Here is a 22,010-nt window from a genome sequence, read left to right as displayed (position 1 = left end):
GAGAATGATGGGGCTGGGGGGGAACAGTGAAAAGCAGGTAGATCTAGTACAGTGGAGTCCCACTGAGCTTGGAATTGGGCAATACAAGGAATGAGGTAGAAGTTGGAGGGCAGGATGCTTAACATGGATATTACAGAAGGGTATAATTATTATTATTTATTTTTAAAGAGAGAGTGAGAGAGGGAGGGAGGAGAGAGAGAGAGAGAGAGAGAGAGAGACAGAGAGAGAGAGAATTTTTTAATATTTATTTTTTAGTTCTCAGCGGACACAACATCTTTGTTTGTATGTGGTGCTGAGGATCGAACCTGGGCTGCATGCATGCCAGGCGAGCGTGCTACCGCTTGAGCCACATCCCCAGCCCAGGTATAATTATTGGTAATGACAAGGCTTGGGGGATGAGCATCAGAATCCATAACGTTGGTAGAAGGACAAGTTCACTGAAGAAAGGAAGTCAAGGAGCAGACAGAGCAGGATATTGGAACTGATTCTCCACGCGTGGTCCTTGTTTGGACCAGCAGCATCAGAAATAATGAGAATTTGCTAGAAATGCAAATCCTCAAGGACACTCCAGACCTACAGAATCAAAAGCCCTGGGGGTCGGGGCCCAGTAAACTGTGTTTTAACAAGCCCTCTTGAATGATTTGATGATATTTAAGTTTGAGATTCACTAATGGAGGGGTTTTTGATTGGACTGTTGGAGTTGAGGAGGTGGGAGAGATAAGGCCAGATCAGAGTGGTGGTTCTCCATCGTGGTCACCCAACATCAGAATCAGAAGAACTTTTTGGATGTGACAATGTGGATCTTTGGGGCTATTACTTCACATCTGCCAGTGGACCTTTTTCTTCTAGGAATGCAGTGTGTGCGGGGGGAGTACTTTGGAAGGATGGATCCATCAATGGAAGAAACAGGGATATTTTCCACCCTCCAAATATATTTCATGGTAAATATTGACATACATCTGGCAGGCCTGGTTCTAGAGGAACAGTAACTGTCAGAGCCAAGTTAGAGCCAGGCCACTGCTGATCTCCTGCTCCCAGGCAGCACGTTCCCTGGCCAGGCTGGGCGTTCCCCCAGCTCGTTTCTGTTTTACATGGAAGCACAAGCAGCTTTCCATGTTTCGCACAGCTTGGCCTTAACGGCCAGTCTAGACCCCTTGGGAGTACAGATAAGAAGGAACATCATTAACTTCATAGCAATATTTATTTGAAGAATTTGGGAAGCGACTTCTAACAGAAAGAAGGGGGACATGAGAAAGGGATGTCCTAAGAGCAGTATGGTTCATGCTTAATAAATGTGGATAATAAATGAACCTAGTATTGAGGGGACTTATTGAATGTGGGGAAATAGAGTACTTATCTTGTACTAAGGAAAGAGAGTATATAATCATAAACACATAAGGTCTGGCCTTTATGCAGGAAGACTTGATTGAGGAAGATTATCTCATATAATAAAATAATACTAAGGCCAATAACAAGGATTACCACATGGTGCTGATGAGAATATAATGGAATATCACACACAAATTGTTATAGTTTGGATCTGGAGTGTCCCCTAAAAGCTCATGCACTGAGGGCTTGGTTCAGCAATGTCCAGAGGTGGGGCTTTCAGGAAGTGATTGGATCATGAGGGCTCTGACCTCTCAGTGGATTAATCCATTTGATAGATTAATAATTTGAGGGACTGGGGATATAGCTCAGTTGGTAGAGTGCTTGCCTTGCATGCGCAAGGCCCTGGGTTCAATCCTCAGCACCAAAACAAACAAACAAACAAATTTGGAGCTGGTGAAACTGCAGGCAGGTAGAGCATGGTTGGAGGAATTAGGTCAGTGGGGGGTGCACCCTGGGGACTATATCTTATCCCTGGCCCCTTCCTCACTCTATCCTCCTCCACCTGCTACTCTGCTTCATCAATATCATGAGCTGAGCAGCTTTCTTCCCTTCCACCCTTCCTCCATGATGTTCTGCCTCATCTCAGGCCCAAAGCAATTGAGATTGCCAACCATGAACTAAAACTGCTGAAACCGTGAGCCAAAATAAAATCTTCCTCCTTTAAATTATTTATGTTAGGTATTATGGTCAGAGGGACAAAAAGCTGGCTAACACACAGGTAGATAATAGAAATAGCTGTACACTGGAGTAAGATTACATTCTGAAAAGACCTGGTATTCACTCAAAACTGTAGGAGATGACTCCACATGAGTGATTAGGATCCGAGAGTATACAGGATATTTTTTTATATATAAGAGGAAGTTGGTCTCTAAGCATAGGTTGGAATACTTGGGTGTGTTGGTGGGGGATTAACATATTCATATGTGATCACTAATTTAAACCAGGAACCTACAAGACCCTTAAGAAAGAACCTAGACCATGAGTAGAATTGCAAAGGCTAAGATAGACACATCACATATGGCTGTGGTCACAGCACTGGGTGTTTGTGGTGCTGGGTATTGAACCCAGGGCCTCATGCATGCCAGGCAAGTGCTCTACCACTGAGCTACATACACCTCCAGCCCAACGGCTTTGTTTCAGTGGAAACTCCAGAGATGCCATAGGGATTTAGGGCTATTACTCCTAAGATTTATTTGAAAGGTGACACTATTACAGTCTTTGCTCTTGCTTCCAGGGAAAAGGGCAATACTGGCCGGAAGAGAAATTGTCCCAGAGGTTCTGTCTCATCCTCAGGCCAATGTCACAGAGGAGACATTACCGGCCTGGACTCTTTGCCTTTGAGGCAGTAGCCAAGCTGGCAGGAGGCAGGCCCCACTGTCTTTCTGTCTATTGGGAGTTTGGAGGGGGACCACAGGAAAGTGGAGGCACCTCCTGCGGCTCTCATGCTGTAATTGTCTGCCCCAGCAGTTCCCTGCTCTCTGGGGCGGGCTGCAAAATTATTCAGCATCCCCAAGTGAACATGCTTGATTAAGTTTTAATTTTAGCAACTTGCTAGGTGAACGGTGTGTGTGAGGGGGGCGTTCATTGCTGGGGGGAGGGAAAGCACTAGAATAAGAGCTGTGCTCTGGACCATCACCCACATCACACAAATCTATTACCCAGCAGCACCACACTGGACTGGAAAGCCATGCTACTGTGGAGGTGGCAAAGGGCAGGGGTAAAAAGTAGTGGCGTGGGAAGTCACCCTTGCCTACCCAGGCACATAGCTTTCTTCCCTCAAGCTCAGCTCTGCAGTGAGGGATCGGGAGGAACACTGCTTGGTTACTTCAAACCTTCCCTTTCCCCTCAGCATCCATCATCCTGCAGGTTTCTAACTAAAGCTATTTGGAGCAGCTTTTGCATTTCACCCATTCATTCATTCTCCTGCTCGTGCATCTCTCTTACAGAAATCTCTCATTTACTCCCATAGCTTCAGCAACCATATGAATAACACTGACCAAATCTCTATCACCATTTCCAACCCCTCTTCTGATTTTCATCCTGCTAGAATTGCCTGTATCCTAACTTCTTCACCAGGATTTCCCAAGGGCACCTAAAAATTCAGTATGCTAAAAACAACTAATTCTTTCTCCCCTTCACATTGATTTGTTCTACCACGACAGTGGATGGTCCCCTGTTTACTTTGTTACCCAGGCTATCCCAGAGCTCCCTGTTCTCCACTTTGCAGCCTTCCTGCTCCTTGTAAAAGACAAACCTGACAATGTTCCTTCCTCTCTTTGATGGCTTCCCATTGCCATTAGGATTCAGCCCAAGCTTTTTAGCAAGACTTTCAAAAGTCCCACATGAACCAATCCTTGCCTGCCTCTCTGCCATCATCTTTTGTCACTCTTCATTCGTTCATTTGTTCCTTCCTTCCTTCTTTCCCTCCAACCATCCATCCATCTATCTTTCCACCCAATAAGCCCATCTGGTGCTTACTATATGCTTGATATACTATTCTCAATGCTGGGATACAGCAGTGAACAAAAAGGTGTGTACCTTCTTGAAGCTTTAAGTATCCTAATCTACTTTTAGTTCCTCTTTTACCTCTGGGTCAACATAAACAGTTAATTCTGCTTAGAAAGGTCTTTATCCTCCCTCTACCAAAATGTCTCCCTATCCTTGCCTCTTGTCTGCTTCCTACTTAACAGATGGATTTCCTTCACTCTGAAAACTAGGGATTGTTCCCTTACTAACCACACACTTCAAAGCACTTAGTACCAGCCCCATCAAAACACTCACCACCGCATCTTATTGAAACTACTTTTTAAGTAGTCTGTGTTCTGCTAGAGTATATACTTTCCCCTACTCTGGTGCTAGGGATCAAACTCAGTGCCTTGTCCATGCTAGGAAAGTGCTCTATCACTGAGCTTCAGCTGCATCCCTAATTAGATATTTAATTATCACCTGCTCTGTGCTAAGCACTGTGGTAATCTAAAAATATTTATCTTGCCATCCAAACTTTCTCTCTCTTCATATTTGCTGTTTCTTTTAAAAATTATCTTATTGGTACTGGGATTGAATCCAGGGGCACTTGATCACTGAGCCACATCCCCCGCCCTTTTCTTATGTTTTATTTAGAGACAGAGTCTTGCTGAGTTGCTTAAAGCTTTGCTAAATTGCTGAGGCTGGCTTTGAACTTGTGATCCTCCAGTCTAAGCCTCCCGAGATGCTGGGATTACAATTGTGTGTCACTGTGCCTAGACACCTAACTTAGAAATTTCATCAAGAAATTGATTGCTTTTTCTCATTTGTACATAAATCAAATTTTTAGCAAAGTCCAGTAGATTCTCTAGCTCCATCATCTCTCTTTAGTTTAGCCCCTTTCCTCTACCCCACTATTACTGTTTCTATTCAAGTCCTCATGATTCCTTTTCATTTTTACTTATTCACTTATTTTTGTCTTTTCTTTTGAGGTACTGGTGACTGAACCCGGGGCTTTACCTCTTACAAAAGTCCCACATGAACCAATCCTTGCCTGCCTCTCTGCCATCATCTTTTGCCACCTTTCATTCGTTCATTTGTTCCTTCCTTCCTTCTTTCCCTCCAACCATCCATCCATCTATCTTTCCACCCAATAAGCCCATCTGGTGCTTACTATATGCTTGATATACATATATCTCTATATATGCTATATCTCAGCCTCTTTTTTTCATTTGTAAATGCATTGGTTTTGGTATTATTAAGAGATCCTCATCTCTTACCACAGTGAATTTTAGGAGGTTTTCATCATTCTCTCTTCCCCAAATCCATACCTTTAAGCTGTAACCCCCAATTCTCATCTCCACAGCCTTAGACAACTACTAATCTAGTTTCAGTCTCTGTACATTTGTATATCCTGGATATTTCATATAAATGGAATGACATAATACTTGACCTTTCGTGTCTGATTTCTTTCTTTTTGCCAGTACTGGAGATTGAGCATAGGGTCTGCCCTATGATAGGCAAGGGCTGTACCCCTGAGCTATACCCTCAACCTTTTTTGTTTTCATTTTGAGAAAGGGTCTCAATAAGTTGCCCAGGCTGGCCTTGAACTTGTGATCCTCCTGTCTCAGCCTTCCCCATAGCTGGGATTACAGGTATGTACCCTCACACCCGGTCAGTGGTTCCTCTTTATTTGGAGCTTTGCTTTTCCATTTCAGTTGCCTCCATTAACAGGCATTGTCACAGCTCCATGATCCTCCTTCTCAGGTGGGTAGTAGCCTAGAGCTATATCACCAGGCTCCCATCATACACTTTACTTCATCTCATCATGTAGGCACTGTCTCAACTCGTGTTCACAAGAAGAAGGATTCTTACAGGACAATAAGATATTTTGAGAGAGAGTGAACACAGTCACCTAACTTTTATTATTGTTATGATTGTTCTGTTTGATTATGAACTATTGTTGTTAATCTCTTACTGTACCTAATTCACAAGTTAAACTTTATCATAGGTATATATGTGTAGGAAAAAACACCATATATATAAACTCTCCCTACAGCTCCTAGCATTCACTAGGAGCCTTGGGATATATTCCCTATAAATTAGAGGAAACCACTGTACCCAAGAGTAATATTGTTCAAATGGTAACTATTTTTTGGAGGGGGGTACTTGAGGTTGAACCCAGAGGCACTTGACCACTGAGTCACATCCCTAGCCCTTTTTATTTTTTATTTTGAGACATGTTCTCATTAAGTTGTTTAGGGACTCACTAAATTGCCCATGCTGGCTTTGAACTTTTGATCCTCCTTCCTTAGCCTCCTGAGTTGCTAGGATTACAGGCATGTGCCACAGTGCCTAACTTTAAATGGTAACACTTTTTAACTTTCTGACTCTTTTCCAACTTGGTTGCACCTTTTACATTCCCACCAGCAGGATGTTAGTATTACAATTTCCTCGAATCCTTACCAATACTTTTATTATCTGGCTTTTTGATTATATCCATCCTTGTGAATGTAAAGTAGAATCTCACAGTGAATTTGATTTGCATTTCCCTGATGACTAATGATGTTGAGAAGCTCTTCATGTGCTTATTGAGCACTCATATATCTTCTTTAGAAAAACATCTATTCCGATCCTTTGCCATTTTAAAATTGGGTTATTTTTTTTATTATTGAGTTTTCTTCTTTCTTTCCTAGCTGATGCCTTTTATTTCATTTCCTTACTTAATTACTTAAACCTCCAGTACAATGTTGAATAGAAATGATAAGAGTGGAAATTCTTGTCTTGTTCCTAATCTGAAAGGGAAAGCACCCAGTCTCTCACCATTAAGGAAGTCCTATTTTAGCTGAGCATGGTGGCACATGCCTGTAATCTCAGTAGCATGGGAAGCTGAGGCAGGAGGATCACAAGTTGGAGGCCAGCCTTAGAAACTTAATGAGATCCTATCTCAAAGTAAATAATAATAATAATAATGGCTTGGGGACATGGCTCAGTGCCATTGGGTTCAATTCATGGTACCAATATATATATCCTTCTTCTTTTAAAATACAAGTGTTTATTTTAAAAATATGTTAGGCATACACAATGGAACTTTATTTAGCCATAAAGAAGAATGAAATTATGTCATTTGCAGGAAAATGGATGGAACTTGAGACCATTATATTAAGTGAAATAAGCCAAACTCAGAAAGTCTTGGTAGTATGTTTGCTTTCCTATGTGGAATCTAGAGAGGAAAAAGGGAAAGAAAGTTGAGGAAGACCTCAAAAAATCATCAGGAGAACACTAGAGTAGAGGAAAGGCACCATGGTGTCGGGGAGAGGGGGCAAATACTGGGGAGTGATATTGGCCAAATTATATTGTTGTATGTAAGAAGAAATCCCACCATTATTCACAACTGTAATGCACAATAAAAATATGGAAAAAATAAAACTCAGGTTTTTTTTTAATATTTAATTTTTAGTTCTCGGCAGACACAACATCTTTGTTGGTATGTGGTGCTGAGGATCGAACCCGGGCCGCACGCATGCCAGGCGAGCGCGCTACCGCTTGAGCCACATCCCCAGCCCCAAAACTCAGGTGTTTATAGCCATAAATTTCCCTCAGAGCACTGCTTTAGCTACATCCCACAAGTTATGGTATAATGTTTTTATTTTTTATTCATTTAAAATTTCCCTAGTGATTTCATCTTTGATTCCTCATTTCTTCTGATTTTAAATATCCTTAGGAAACATATCCAGTATCTCCATTTCTAGTTGATAACACATTTTGTTGTACAATTAGTCTTATAAAGAATAATTTAGGGTTGGGGACGTGGCTTAAGCGGTAGCGCACTCGCCTGGCATGCGTGGGGCCTGGGTTCGATCCTCAGCACCACATACAAACAAAGATGTTGTGTCCGCCAAAAACTAAAAAATAAATATTAAAAAAATTCTCTCTCTCTCTCTCTCTCTCTCTCTCTCTTAAAAAAAAAAAAAGAAAAGAATAGTTTAGCTTGGCACAGTGGCACATGCATGTAATCCCAGCTACTTGGGAGGCTGAGGCAGGATTGTTAAATTTGAAGCCAGCCTGGGCAATTTAAAGAGACCCCTGCCTCAAAATAAAAAATAAAAAAGTCCTGAGTGTGTCAGTGGTAGACTGTCCCTTGGTTCAATCCTCAGTACTAGGGGAAGAAAAGAGAATAGTTTAATAAACATTTGTTGAGTGCCTAATATGTCCAAACTTAAGTGCTGGAAATATAAGACAATCCTTCTACTGTAGTAATTCACAGTACAGTGGGGAAAGATAACCCAGACACATAGGAATTGAAAGTATAGAATGATATATTCAAGCATACATTGTTTACATTCAAACACACAAATACACTGAATGCAAGGGTTGATGTATTAAAAGACTGATTTATGTTTAGAGTACAGAAGAAGATAGAAAAGGCCAGGCACAATGGCTTATGCCTGTAATCCCAGTGGCTCAGGAGGCTGAGGCAGGAGGATCACAAGTTTGAAGCCAGCCTCAGCAAATTAGCACAACCCTAAGCAAATTAGGGAAACCCTGTCTCAAAGTAAAAGATTTAAAAAGGCCAGGCATGTTGCTCAGTGGTTAAGTGCCCCTGGGTTTAAGCCAGAAAAAGAAAGAAAGAGAAAAGAAAGAATGAAAAAGAAAAGAAAGTCATTAGTTCTAATGCAGTAGATTTCACAATGGAGATCATTACTGAGCAAGATTTCTAAGGACAAATATAAAAACAAAACCTATTGGTTAAGCAAAGTGATAAAAGACCACTTCCTGATCAGTGGAAACAGCATGTATAAAGACTTAAGACATGTGAAACAAAATGGGTTATTCAAGACCACTCTTTCCCGGTTCTCAGTCTATGAGATTCTGGTGAAGCAGATTGTACCCTTCACTCTAGGGTAATGGACGGGACATAGGCATAAGACAATTAGAGCATTATGTTTCCCTGTCCTCCAAGATTGGTTCAGAAATAATCACAAATCAAAGCTAAAAGGGATGCAGTGGGCCTTTGACTGGGATTTTAAGAAAAAGACTTGCTTTTTCATGCTGGAAAATGCCCAACAGGCAGATGAAAATCCAACTAATTTTCATGTAGTTGAAACCAAGGAGATGGATGAGAGCCAAGGACGAGTGCCTGGTACATAGTGGGAATTCAATAAATATTCATTGAGTAAATGAAAGAACGAACAATGTGCAGAACAGAATCCTGAGGAATACCAGGAGCTTCCAGCTGAACACCATCTCGCCTCATTCTGAACTCCCAGGACAACTGATCAGAATTCTTTTTATGGTGTTTACCACCTTCTATATAGGTGTAGAGTCATCTATAATCTGCATTACCTTTTCTTTTAGTATCTACTGCTTGTTTGATTCTACTTATTTGTATTATATGTAAAATTTTATATCAGTTGGCCCTTGCCAACCTCTTCAACATCAACTTTTATGGTGCCAGCAGTATTTGAGCACTCACATGCCCTGACCATGCCAAGCTCAATTGTTCCTTTCTGTAGGCCATCCTCTCCTCCAGAAGATCAGAATACTTCCACTCAATTGACAGGCACTTAGGGAGAACTAACCAAGAGCCAATCAGTTGTGTCCATGGACTTCCTTCCCCATATCGCCTAAATCTTGAGACTTTGTCCCCAAATCCTAAACTGTGAGAAGGGTCACAAATCAGGTGATAGTCCTTATTTCTGTTGCAGCAACCATATTTTTTTAAAAATATTTATTTAGTTGTAGATGAATACACAGTATCTTTATTTATTTTTATGTGGTGCTGAGGATGGAACCCATTGCCTCACATATGTGAGGCAAGCACTTTACCACTGAGCTACAGCCCCAGCCCAGCAACCACATTTTTTAAAACCCTCTTTTCAAGTCTAACACACAGCCAGACCCACAGCCATTTGCTGCTGCTAATTACATTACTTATAATGATAACATTTATCTAGCACATGCTGTTTGCCAGGCATTGTTCTAAGCTCTTTATATGGGTCATCCTATTAATTCCTTACACTAACCCTAGAGGTAGGTAATATTATTGCCAGTTTTATTTTATAGATAGCAAAGACAGAAACAAGGAGATATTGACTTAACTTGTCCAAGACCACATGACGAGCAGGTGGTGGAGCTAAGATTTGAACCTAAGCAACCCATACTCTGTTAACCATAAATCCCTGTGGCTCCCAAGCTGGGCTTTACTGCTGAACAGACACATATCTGTCTCATGGACAGCTCTTTTGGAATGGCCCTGAGTAGCTATCACTGAAGTTGTACTGTGGTTTCTCTTTCTTAATCAGTCCTTTTCCCTTGTTTTTCCAGTGCTAGAGATTGAACCTAGGGCCTTGTGCATGCTAGGCAAGTGCTGTACCACTGAGCTACCACCCCAGCCTCTAACCATCCATTTTTGATCAAAACCAGCCGGATTTAGTTGGTACTCTGTAGTTTAATATTGATCTGCGTGTTGAAACTCTCACTAGTTCCCTTGGAGAGAGAAAAAGAAGAAGGAAAATCAGGCCAAGATTCATTTCCATTTTTTAAAGTTATTTTTAAAAAGAGAGATGATGGGGGCAGAGAGCATCTGTCTGTCTCTTGAAAGGAATGATCCTCTGTCTCTTGCTCATGATTTTCTCTGACTTTGAAGCTCTGGCCCCCGCCGGAGCCTCTGAGCTCTCTCAGCCTATGTGCTCCTGTTGAAGGTGATGAGGACAAAATTGGGACAGGTCGCCCAGAAGACCCCTCTTGCTTTGTTCTGAGCAAAGGCTCTCTCTTTCTGAAAATCCTCAGCTTTAGCTAAGCAAGAGAAAGGGCAGCCCCTATTTCATAAGAAGAAAGGGAGAGGGTCCGGGAGGCTGTTCTTTCCCCAAGTATTCAGGGAGTTGCTGAATAATAGGGAGAGAAGAGTCAGTGAAAGGACAAAAAAATAAAAAAGAATAAAAAGAAATAAAAAATAAAATGACACAGCACAGCTCTAAGCTCCTCTCCTATCAGGTTTTACAGAGGGGCAATAGATTTTCTTCATTGCCAGTCCTGACTTACCACAGCCTTGTTTTTAATGAGGTATAATAAGGGGAACATTTTGTAACAACACGGTTCCCCTATTTTATCCCGCAAACAGCTGTGTCATGCTTGTGGCTGGAAGAATGAATCATATCTCTGCCTGCATATGCTAACTCCCATGTAATTACCCCAGCATCTTAAATAAAGCAGGCCCTAAACCTGTCGCTCACATTACAAGCAAACGGTGCAGACCTCGTAACTGGGGCCTCTATCATTACAATTAATTTATCACAGAAGCGACTGAGATTAGAGGCTAGAATTAAAACCCAGAGCATGGCGAGTCACTGCGGTGACACTGAAAAACAGGCTCTTGAGAGGTGGCTGGCTCCAGCAGCTGCCTGACTAATGCCTTTCCTGGGGAAAGCAGCCCGAGTTAGATTTTGTTTTCTTTACATTTTTCCCACTCAAAGATTTTACTAAAGTGATTTCACTGCCTCTCTTGATTCAAAATGATGTTGGAAAAATTCTACCTGATCCTTAACCAGAACTCTGAGCAGGAGTCACCATTTTCTCATTCTTACAAGACCACTGTCTCTCCATAGGAACAATCCCCTGAGACCTCCCATTTGTTTTTGTTATTAGAAAGGAATTTGTCATGACATCAGTTTGCTTCCTTTCAGGGGACAAGAGACTTGGGGGGAGGGAGAAAACAGTCCAGAGCATTTGCCTCAAAGGCACGATGCAATTTGCCTCTTTTCCGTATTTCTCAGCCAGGGTTCCCAAACTGGACCACAAAGAAAAATGACTCAAGTAACTGTTTTCTTTGCTTTCCCAAGGATAGTACAATTAGATGGTGCATTCTAGGTACATAGGAGAGAACTTAATTCCTTACATTTGAGAATGCCTTGGAACATTTGTGCTGTAAGGTTAAAAAGGGCTAAAGAGAGACAATCAGGTTGACTTAGCCACAGCAATACTAAGGAAGGACCCCAGAGAGCCCTCCTGCAGGTGCCAGTCAGCTCCTCTCCTATGCAAAGGGTTCTCACCCATCCACTCAAGCATGGATTCCTTCCATTTATAGAGTAGACAGTGCCTCTCCCAGCCACTCTCCCTAAAACTCTAAGTAGAATATGCTAGATCTCCAGATTTGAATCCTGGGGATCCTGTTGTAGTACTCTACACTCTCAGCTGATGCCACCTACTGTGTGGCAGAGTCTCTGTGTGCTCATTGAAACCTACCTCCTCTTCTTCCTGGGAACACAACTAGACTGAATTTCCCAGCCTACCTTGCTGATAAATAGACATGACTGAAGTCTGGTCATTGGATTAAAGATTCTGAATTCTAGAGGATGGCTAAACTTGAATTCTAAAATTAGCACTACAAACACTTTCAAAGATTGTTTTTGTTGTTGTTGTTTGTTTGTTTTTGATAGAGTAACTAGCCTGCTTGGACTAAATCTTGAAAGTGAGAGGACCCAATACCTTCCTTAGGAGGCTCTACAGTTTGTGAAGAACAGGGAAGGAAGGACAACCCAGAGCCCAAGGCTGGGAAACAGTTATTGTTCCCAGATCTTGAAGCCATTTCACTGCTTGCAGAGGATGAGCAAAGGTCAGGGGCTTGGGAGAGCCATGGCTAGCTGTTGGCTCAGACTCATGGAAAAGGTCCTCATAGCTTTGAGGACTTCCTCATAAACCTGGACAAGTTTCACTCTGATGGGCTTTGGAAGTCTCAAGGCAGAAAAGGTAATAAGGGAAAGGCTATGAACATCTGACCCAAACAAAACAACAAATGTGTATGTGAAAGCAAACCAAAAATCATAATCTCAAAACAGACCATGTAGCACGACTGCCTACATTCTTTGGCCACTTCTGATCTGGTCCCTTCTCTACCCTGCCACTGCTGTGTTCTCATGGCTTCTTGGACACATCTACATTTTCAGGATAGAACCGTCTGCTGGCTCACTAGCTCTGGAGTTCTTCAATATCAGAAGAGCCTCATGTATCTCTAAACCCCTTCAGTCACCTCAGGACCTGGAACCCAACACCAGCTCAATATCCACTAAGTGACTAAGCACAAAGCATTGTTATGTGTTAGTATAACAGGTGCATTTATTTATTTATTTATTTATTTTGGTTTGACTGGGGATTGAGCTCAGTGGTGCTTTACTACTGAGTTATATCCCCAACCCTTTTTAATTTTTATTTTGAAACAGGGTCTTTGCTAAGTTGTCCAGGCTGGACTCAAACTTGTGATCCTCCTGTAATCCCAAGGTGGGATTACAGGCCTGTATCAGCACGCCCAACAATGTGTTTCCCAGAGTGTTCTACCACTAAGCTACATCCCCAGCCTTTTCGTTTTTTTTTTTTTTTTTTTAATTTTGAGACAGGGTCTCATTAAGTTTCTTAGGGCCTAGCTAAATTACTAAGGTTAGCCTTGAACTTTTGATCCTCCTGCCTCAACCTCCTGAGTCACTGGCATTATAGGCATGCACCACCACACCTGGCTCCAACAGTATATTTTCTGGTATGGGCACAATACCCTGCCTCTTCTTCCTCTACGGGTTGAGATTCTTTCTAAAATAGTGCTGTGGAGGATAGTTCCTCCACAGGTTTCCATTTAGACTATTTTTTTTTTCCCTGATCAAGAGCAGGTATTTGGAAGCTGGCTTTCTGGCAGGGAGCAGGGCAGAGTGGAGCCAACTGGCCACAAGGAGATGGAACTCATCCCCTAGAAAGGGGTGCATTTAACACTTTGCTTGAATCAGCCATAGGCTATGCCCATGGCAAATGCGAAGAATCCCATTTCAGATCCCTAGAACTCAAATACCTCATGACAATCAGAAAATAGCTCCTTTTCTTCCTGTAGAAAGATTTCTAGCTCCATTTAAGCTATTCATTACTCACTGAGAGAAGAACTGCAAAAATGCTTTGAAAAATATGCAGCACCATATATTAAAGGGGAACAGGTCAGTATTAGTATTAATCTTATTTTTCTCCCTCCTTTCACTATCATTACTGTAGCCCTCTCTCCCCACACCTCCTAACCCAGTCCTGGCCAGCATGCACTGTATTCTTAGTTTCGTCTTTTATGGGGAAGGGGTGGGTATTACTCCTCTATAGAGAAAGGAGTTGGGTTATTTTGGAATAGAAGTTAAAAGTATGGATTCAGGGTCTGACAGGTGGGGCTTAAATCCCAGTTCTGATCCTTATAAGTTGAGAAAACTTAGGAAAATTACTTAAACTCTTGAAGCCTCTGTTTTCTTATCTGTAAAACGGGGATAAAATGAAACCAAACTCAGAGGGCTGAAGTATTGAATGCAGAGTATTTGGGACAATGCTTGATACACAGTAGGCACCCTGGAGTGTTAGCTATCATTGTTTAGGTTTTCCTATCTCTCAATTAACATCCATCTTCTCTTTGTTCTTTCCTGTTAACAACTGAGAAAATGACCTTCTTGCTGTTGAAGTCTTACCCTCCATGTGTGTTCTGGATCTTACCTCTTCTTGTCTTTTAAAACCTGCTTCTTTAATCATTGTCTCTCTCTTTTGCTACAGTCTTTTTTTTTATTTTTTATTTTTATTTTTATTTATTTATTTTTTTTGAGAGAGTGAGAGAGAGGGGGACAGAGAGAGAGAGAGAGAGAGAATTTTAACATTTATTTATCTTTTCTTAGTTCTCGGTGGACACAACATCTTTGTTGGTATGTGGTGTTGCTGAGGATCGAACCCGGGCCGCAGGCATGCCAGGCGAGCGCGCCACCGCTTGAGCCACATCCCCAGCCCCTACAATCAGTCTTTCTCTCCTTCTGAATTGCTTCTGTCAGTGCACACACACACCCTAGGGTCTTCCATTTAAAAAGAAAAAATCTCTCACTTGACTCCACATCCTTTCCACCTGCCATCCAATTTTTCTTCTCTCCTTTTTTTTTTAAAGAGAGAGAGAGATTTTTAATATTTATTTTTTAGTTTTCGGTGGACACAACGTCTTTATTTTATTTGTATGTGGTGCTGAGGATCGAACCCAGCACCCTGCGCATGTCAGGCTAGTGCGCTACTGCTAGAGCCACATCCCCAGCCCTTCTTCTCTCCTTATAGCCAAAACATCTCCAAGCCTTTGCCTATATTTGCTTTTTACCCTTTTCTCATTTTCCATTAAATTTTCGATTCATGAGAATTTGAATTTGCCCTGTCATTCCACTAAAATGGCTCTCAAGGTTATCAGTCCAGATAACCTCCAGATTGTCACATCCTGAAGACCCTTCCCTGTCCTTTGTCTTCAATACCACTGGACATGGTTCATCATTTGTTCTTTCTTAAAACACTCTTCTCTTCTGCTCTTTTTTTTTTCTTTTAAACCATCTGTCTTGTTGGACTCCTTTCTTCTTGTCCTCTACTAGATCTTAAATTTTAGAGTTCTCCAGGGCTTGGCTCTGTGCCCTTATATTTTCTCTTTTTTATACAATCACCTTGGTGATTTCATCATTTGCAATCACTTTAAGTAGTGAGGTTCTGTTAAAACAAAAACAACACCTAAACTATGTGACATTGGCTTTGTGACTAGGCAGTGGGCAGGAAGGAAGCTGGCATAAAAGACTGGAATAATTGCAAACTGTATTATTTAGTGATACATTATTTGTTTAAGCTAGAATAATCTGGAAGGTGGTCAATGTACCTTATGAACTACTAGAGTTGGAGGAGATCTAAAACTAAATAATGAAATCCCAAACTGGCTGCTTTTAGCTGTGTTTGATGTGGCACTAATAAGAAAGAGACGAACTTAGAAAAGAACTGGCTAGTTTGCAAGCAGGATTAGTGGGAATACAGAAGTCAGAATTTGCTGGGTTGAAAAATAACTTTTTCATTCCAGTAAAAGATTTTCAAATTAAGCTTGATCCTGGGGCTAAAGATCAAAAGCTGCCAGAAAGACATGGTAGTTTCAGGGTAAAGTCAAAATCAAGTCTTTGTGTTCTGAATGAAGAAGATGGAATCATCTTTCAGCTGGAAGTTCCTAAAAAGCTTAAGAGCATGGCTTTACAGAAGCCTGACATGCCCAGAATATCAGGAGTTAAGTCCAGGTGGATCCTATCTTGTAAAATATTGTGGATATAGCTTGTGACACATAGAATCGATTAGTATTGATGCATGAAAACCCACAATGTTTGTAAGAGAGCTGTATTGGCAAAAGCACTGCCAGTTCTAACTAAAAGAGATTGAGACCATTCAAGATGTAAAAGGATTTCTGGGTCCCCAAATTTCTACAAGCAGATAGTGGGTTGAAAAACCTGCTCAACTACAGAAAGGTGTGTTATCTAATGTCCTCTTCATAAGTGGCTATGGAGGATGAAAAAGGAAGGACTCCCAGAGAACTGAACCAAGAGCATCAGAATAATGGACGGATATCCACTCCCCAGAAGCAGAAGCAGAATCAGAGCTTAATCCGAGATTATTCCTACCACCTAGGTGAAATCTGTCAACATTCCCACCCTTAGAATGGTGGGCCCTGTCAACCTTTGCTCTGCAGAATTTTTAAATTTCTATGGATTGGATGATTCCATGTGCCACCAATTCTTCCTCCATTTGAATGGAGTAGTTTATTGCTGTTATCCTGTACCTATTCCATCACTGTATGTTGAGGGAGGTACACAATGATTTTTTTTTTAAGTTCTTAGGTCTTCAGATCAAGAGAAACCACACCAAGATCCACACAGAGATTATAAGACCTTGGGCTTTAAATGGGTACCATGGTTGGATAATATCTGAAGGAGTCTTGGGATTGTGGGTGAGTATATTTTGCAGGTAGGAGGAATATGTGTATTCAGGAAGAAGAGGTGGACAGTGACAGATTAATTATTGTCCCAAAATATTTATTTCTCAGGCTACTTTCATGGAAAAGTGTACACCCCTTGACTTTTAGCTCAATTATATCATTATTGTGGTCAATGGTACATTAGCATATGTGACCCAACCATGGCCTTGAAATGTGCTTGTGTGGCAGGCCCTCCTGGAGAAAAGAGCTCTCCCTAGGCAGCTCAAGCTGCAGAATGAATTTGCATGGATCAGACTTGAGCTCAACCTATTATAAGGACAGAGATGCCTGGCCAAGTTAGACTAAGAACAGTCCGCCTACAGAGATGTGCGAGAAGTAAAGCCACTGTTATATGCCATGTAGATTTATGTGTTTGTTACATAGCAATATCTGGCAGGTTTTTTTTTTCTTATTCTTCAAATGCAATAAGCACTTTATTGACTTGGGCTTGTTAAAATAACCTGCTCCTTCTTTTTGAACATTCCCTTGTTCATTGCAGGTTTTAACCTCAGATTTTAATTTAAGTGAATTTCTTCAGAGACCACCTTATTATTCTAGATAGTTGTGCCATTTATTTCATAGCACTGGTCCCCATTTGCAACAGTAAATAGTTTTTGTTGACTTGTTTTCCCAATTGAACTAAACCTAGTAAGAAAAGGACCATGTTCATTTATTCACCAATGCATTCCTAAAATCTAGGTTTAAGACTAATGCATAGTCGATGGTCAGTAAATATTTAATGAATAGAGGAATTTTAAAGTGAGCGAATAAGCCGAGATATTGGGCAACACTTGCTTATGCCATGCCTGGTTGCATCTGGACCAACATATGACTGGGTCAAAGATGCAGCTCAGGTCATCTGCTATTTCTGCCAAGGCCAGAGCAAACTTCTTAATGAAGTTGGTTGGCATATTCTATCTACCCCCAAAACACAAGCATACTCACAAAACACATGCATACACACAGAGCTTGAATCAAGGCTATGGCAGAAACGTGAGGCCCAATGGTATCATCAACCTGTTGGTTCCAAGCCCATAGACATCTTTTTCAAGTTACACCTAGCTTCCTTCCAGTAGCATTTGCACTACAAGGTCCCAGTGTCAGACTTCGCAATGTGTCTGAAGCCTCAAATTAAACACTGTGAGGAAAAGGGGGATTCAAGGGCATGGCGATCCTCTCATAGGTGAAGGGTAGAAAGAAAAAACAGGGCTTGGATCCTGGAACAAGCCACCAAGCTCACCTACTTGTTTCGGGAGATTTGGCTTTTCCCAGCCCCCAGCAAGTTTCTTTAAATTAAGATCTTTGACTTTAAGCTCTATACTTTGCTATTTTATTTCCTTCTTCAAGACATTAAGCTTTTATTAAATGTTACATTTGAGTTAAAGAAAGTTATGAAGCATAGAAAAGAGATGGACTTTTGTGAACCGTCATCCAACTTAAGAACCAGAACAGGACCCACTCACAGTTGGCACTTCTTAAGTCCTCCTTCTAGATCCGGGAACCTGAGCTTCCCACCCCACGCACCTAACCATTGTCTCAGACTCTTCCCCCAGGACCTTTCTTTCCTCCATAACTCGCCCAATTTGTATGTCCTTCCACAATATGTTGCTTAGTTTTGCTTCTTTTGGAACTTTATAAATGTATATATCTAAGTCTGTAGGTATTCTTCTGCAACTGGCTTTTTTCATTCAACATTATATTTCTAGGAGGATTTTTTTCATATATGGTTATAGTGCTTTCATTTTCACTGCCTTAAAGTATTCAATTATATTACTACGCTGCCATCTCTTTATCCATCCCCCGTTAGTGGAACTTTGGATCATCTACATGCTTTGTTTTATTGCCATGATGAACAACACTGATGGGAACATTCGTGTATACACATACCTTGGAGTACATGACCAAGAAATCCTTTAGGGGATATTTGTAAGGATGGAACTGCTAAGTCATAGAATATATACATGATCAGGGTACAAGAAGGTAAGCTACGATGCATGAGGCCAGAGAGTTTTATCTATCTTGTTCATTGCTTTATCCCCAGAGTAGATGACCTGATAGTTAATTGGTTGAATAAATGAAGATAATGCTACATTTCCCCAAAGTGATGATATCAATTTATAGTCTCAGTAGCCCTATCAGGTCCTACTTATTATAACTTTTTATATCAAACATAAATACCTCTTCCCCTATATCATTTGCTCATGTATACCACATTAAGCTTTTCCTTTTTCTGGGATGGCCATAGTGTCTGTGTGAACTAGGACAACTAAGCCTCAATCTCCTTACTTGTAAAATGGGGATAGCAATACTTTTTTTTCCATAAAGATTTAATACATTTAATAATGACACCCAATAAATGATAAATCCTATTACAGAGAAACCATATTGTTCAATGAATTGGTTAGTTAATCCGAAAAGTCCCATAAAGAAGAATATCATTAAAAAGAGATATATACTTACCTTGAACATTTTATTTTAACTTAAAATACATGAATATAGATTCATTCTCCAGCTTTTTGATGTAAAGCCAAGGCATGTGTCTGCTGACTGGCTTTCCAGATCTTTCCTGCATAAATCACACCCATAATACATTGTCTAGAATTTTAGTTTTTAGTGGGACAAGAACTTAAAGCAATCGCACTTAGATTCCTAAATTGACCTGATATTTTCTCCTCCATCAGTCTTACAGTTCTTCCAAGAGTAATTAGTGTTTAGATATTCACTCTTAATTTTCAACTTGGCTTTCACAGGAAAAAAAATCTTTACAATTTTATATTGCTGAAGTTATAAAATATGTAATGAAATTAAACAATTACAACAATTACTCTTGACATAATGAGGCTTAGAAACAAGTATGGTCAAGTTCGGGTGCACATTCAAGATACCTGGTGAGGGTAGCTGCTAGAGGCCATTCTGTATAACAGGAAAATCGAGAGCCAAGAGTACATTGTGGGCATCGGTTGACACGTTTTACACAGGACAGAGGGAGTGTTAGTTAACCTGGCAAATAAGCTAAGTGGAAGTTGGTTAAGATAACCATGACATCATCATTCTCCATTGACATAGTCCCAGGGGCCACACTCTCTCTGCTAATCTCCCTGAAAGAAATTATCTTCCAGGTGGGCTTGATTCATTGTTTTAAGTTTGCCTCTGGCCAGTAACAGACAGAGGAAGATAAAAACTCCCCAAGAAATAAAGTTGGAAGAGATTCTAAAATGTTTATCTATTTAAGGGTTTCTCTTGATTTCTGAGAGTGGCTTGTCTCTGATAAGCTGAGACAGGAACGCAAATGGGGAGGAAAGTTCCACCTTAGACACCGTCCTCTGATGGGGCATAGCACTATGGAGAGGAAGAAGGTCTGACTTTAATTAGTCAGCCCATCACCCTCCTAAACTCCACTGCAACCAAAACAAACCAGGCAGTCCCATATGTCATAAGAATTAAAGGCATGGTTCCCACTTCCTAACGATGCTTTTACAGAAACCGTTCCACTGTAAAACTTTATGATTTGAATCTTTATAGCCGCCAGCAGAGCACATGTTCACTGCCTTAAATTATAACTTAATCACAATAGAAGCTGACTTTTCAGCCCTTTGCCATCAAGAAGGGAGAGGGAAGGGGCCCAAGAGCAAACTGCCTCTATCCCTCCACCCTCTTGCCTCCTCCCAGGTTGGAAGCTCTGCCTACTGTAGTCCCAGGAGAGCCAGGAAGCCTAAAAGCAAGTGCTTTTCAGTAAGATCTGGAGCCATGAACACAGACCTGTTCAGGCCTGATGAGTGACACTTAGGATAGCGTGAATGCTGCCAAGAAGCAAGGCAAGAAAGACTAGAGAAAGGAAAAGCAGAAGGCATTTGAAGCCCGCCTCATCACTCCATTGGTCGAATGACGCATTTCCCTAATTTGGGTTGAGCATCCTCTATGGTTGGAGACTGGGGTGACAAAAAGGGAACAAAAGGAAAACCGCCTACTCCCCTGAGTTCAAAAATGACAAACGCACAGAAGATAGGGAGCGGAGTGACAGAAGATGTCAAACAGGAATGCTGAGACCAGATCCCTAAGTGCCTCTTGTGTCACACTAGGACATTAAAAAAAAAATTATATATATATATATATATAGTTGGACACAATACTTTTATTTATTTATTTATTTTTATGTGGTGCTGAGGATCAAACCCAGCACCTCGCACGTACTCGGCCAGCACTCTACCACTGAGTCACAACCCCAGCCCCACGCTAAGACATGTTTATTTTATTACTTAGGAAATAGGGTAAACTTTTGAGCACCGGAACAACATGAGAAGATAGTTTTTTAAAGACTCTGCATCCAAAGAAGATACACAAATGGTGAAAAATTGAAAGGACTCTCAACATCAATAGTCACCAGGGAATGGAAATCAAAACCACAATGAGGGGCTGGGGCGATAGCTCAGTGGTAGAGTGCTTGCCTAGCACATGTGAGGCCCTGGGTTCGATCCTCAGCACCACATACAAATGAATTAATAGAATAAAGGTATTTAAAAAAATTCCTTCCTTAAAAAGAAAACCCACAATGAGATGCCACTTTGTATTTACTAGAATGGCTACATAAAAAACAAAACAAAAACAGGAAAAACAAGAATGTGGGGAAATTGGAACCTCGTACATGGCTTATGGGAATGAAAAATAATTTGACTACTCCTCTTCAAAATATTAAATTTAGTTTCAATATGACCTAGCAACTCACTTCTAGGTGTACCCAAGAGACTTGAAAACATAAGTCCACACAAAGACTTGTACAGTTATGTGAACAGCAGCATTATTCATAATAGTTGAAAAGTGGAAACAACTATTTATCAACTGATGAATGGATAAAGAAAGTGTGGTATATTTGTATAATGGAATATTATTTAGCTATAAAAAAGAAAGTACTAAAACATGCTTCAATAGTGGTAAAACTTAAAAACATGCCAAGTGAAAGAAAGACGATTTTTTTGTATGCAATAATCAGAATAGGCAAATCCATGAAGAGGGGTTGCCAGGCAATAGGGATGCAGGGAGAATTCAGAAATATAGGGTTTGTTTTGGGGGGGTGTGGGGAAACATTCTGGATTTAGAGAATTGAGAGGGCTGAACCATAAGCATTGTAAATATACTAAAAAAAAAAAATCAGTGATATGTACACTTCAAAATGATTGAAACGGTGAATTGCATGGGGTTTTTGCAAATACATATATATGATCTCTAACAAGAGAGGAGCAAGATTAACGGTCAGGGAGATGAGTTTAGAAACCTACTGAAATGATCAAGGCAAGCTATAATAAAAATGAGAAAGGGAAATCCAACAAATATCTGGTAAGTGCCTGAACTA

The 22,010-nt window shown here is 40.8% G+C and overlaps 1 protein-coding gene and 1 non-coding gene across 3 annotated transcripts in view; both read right to left on the bottom strand.

Annotated features, from left to right (window-relative positions):
- The window catches only part of Rnf220 (ring finger protein 220), a 221,510-nt gene that overhangs the window by 140,107 nt on the left and 59,393 nt on the right, over window positions 1–22,010 (bottom strand). The window lies entirely within an intron of this gene.
- On the bottom strand, window positions 2,430–2,504 carry Trnaa-ggc (transfer RNA alanine (anticodon GGC)). The gene has a single exon. It is a non-coding gene; the product is annotated as a tRNA-Ala (tRNA).

The sequence above is a fragment of the Ictidomys tridecemlineatus genome, chromosome 11 (genome assembly GCF_052094955.1).
Source record: "Ictidomys tridecemlineatus isolate mIctTri1 chromosome 11, mIctTri1.hap1, whole genome shotgun sequence".
NCBI lineage: Eukaryota > Metazoa > Chordata > Mammalia > Rodentia > Sciuridae > Ictidomys > Ictidomys tridecemlineatus.
This window is presented reverse-complemented; position numbering and strand designations above follow the sequence as displayed.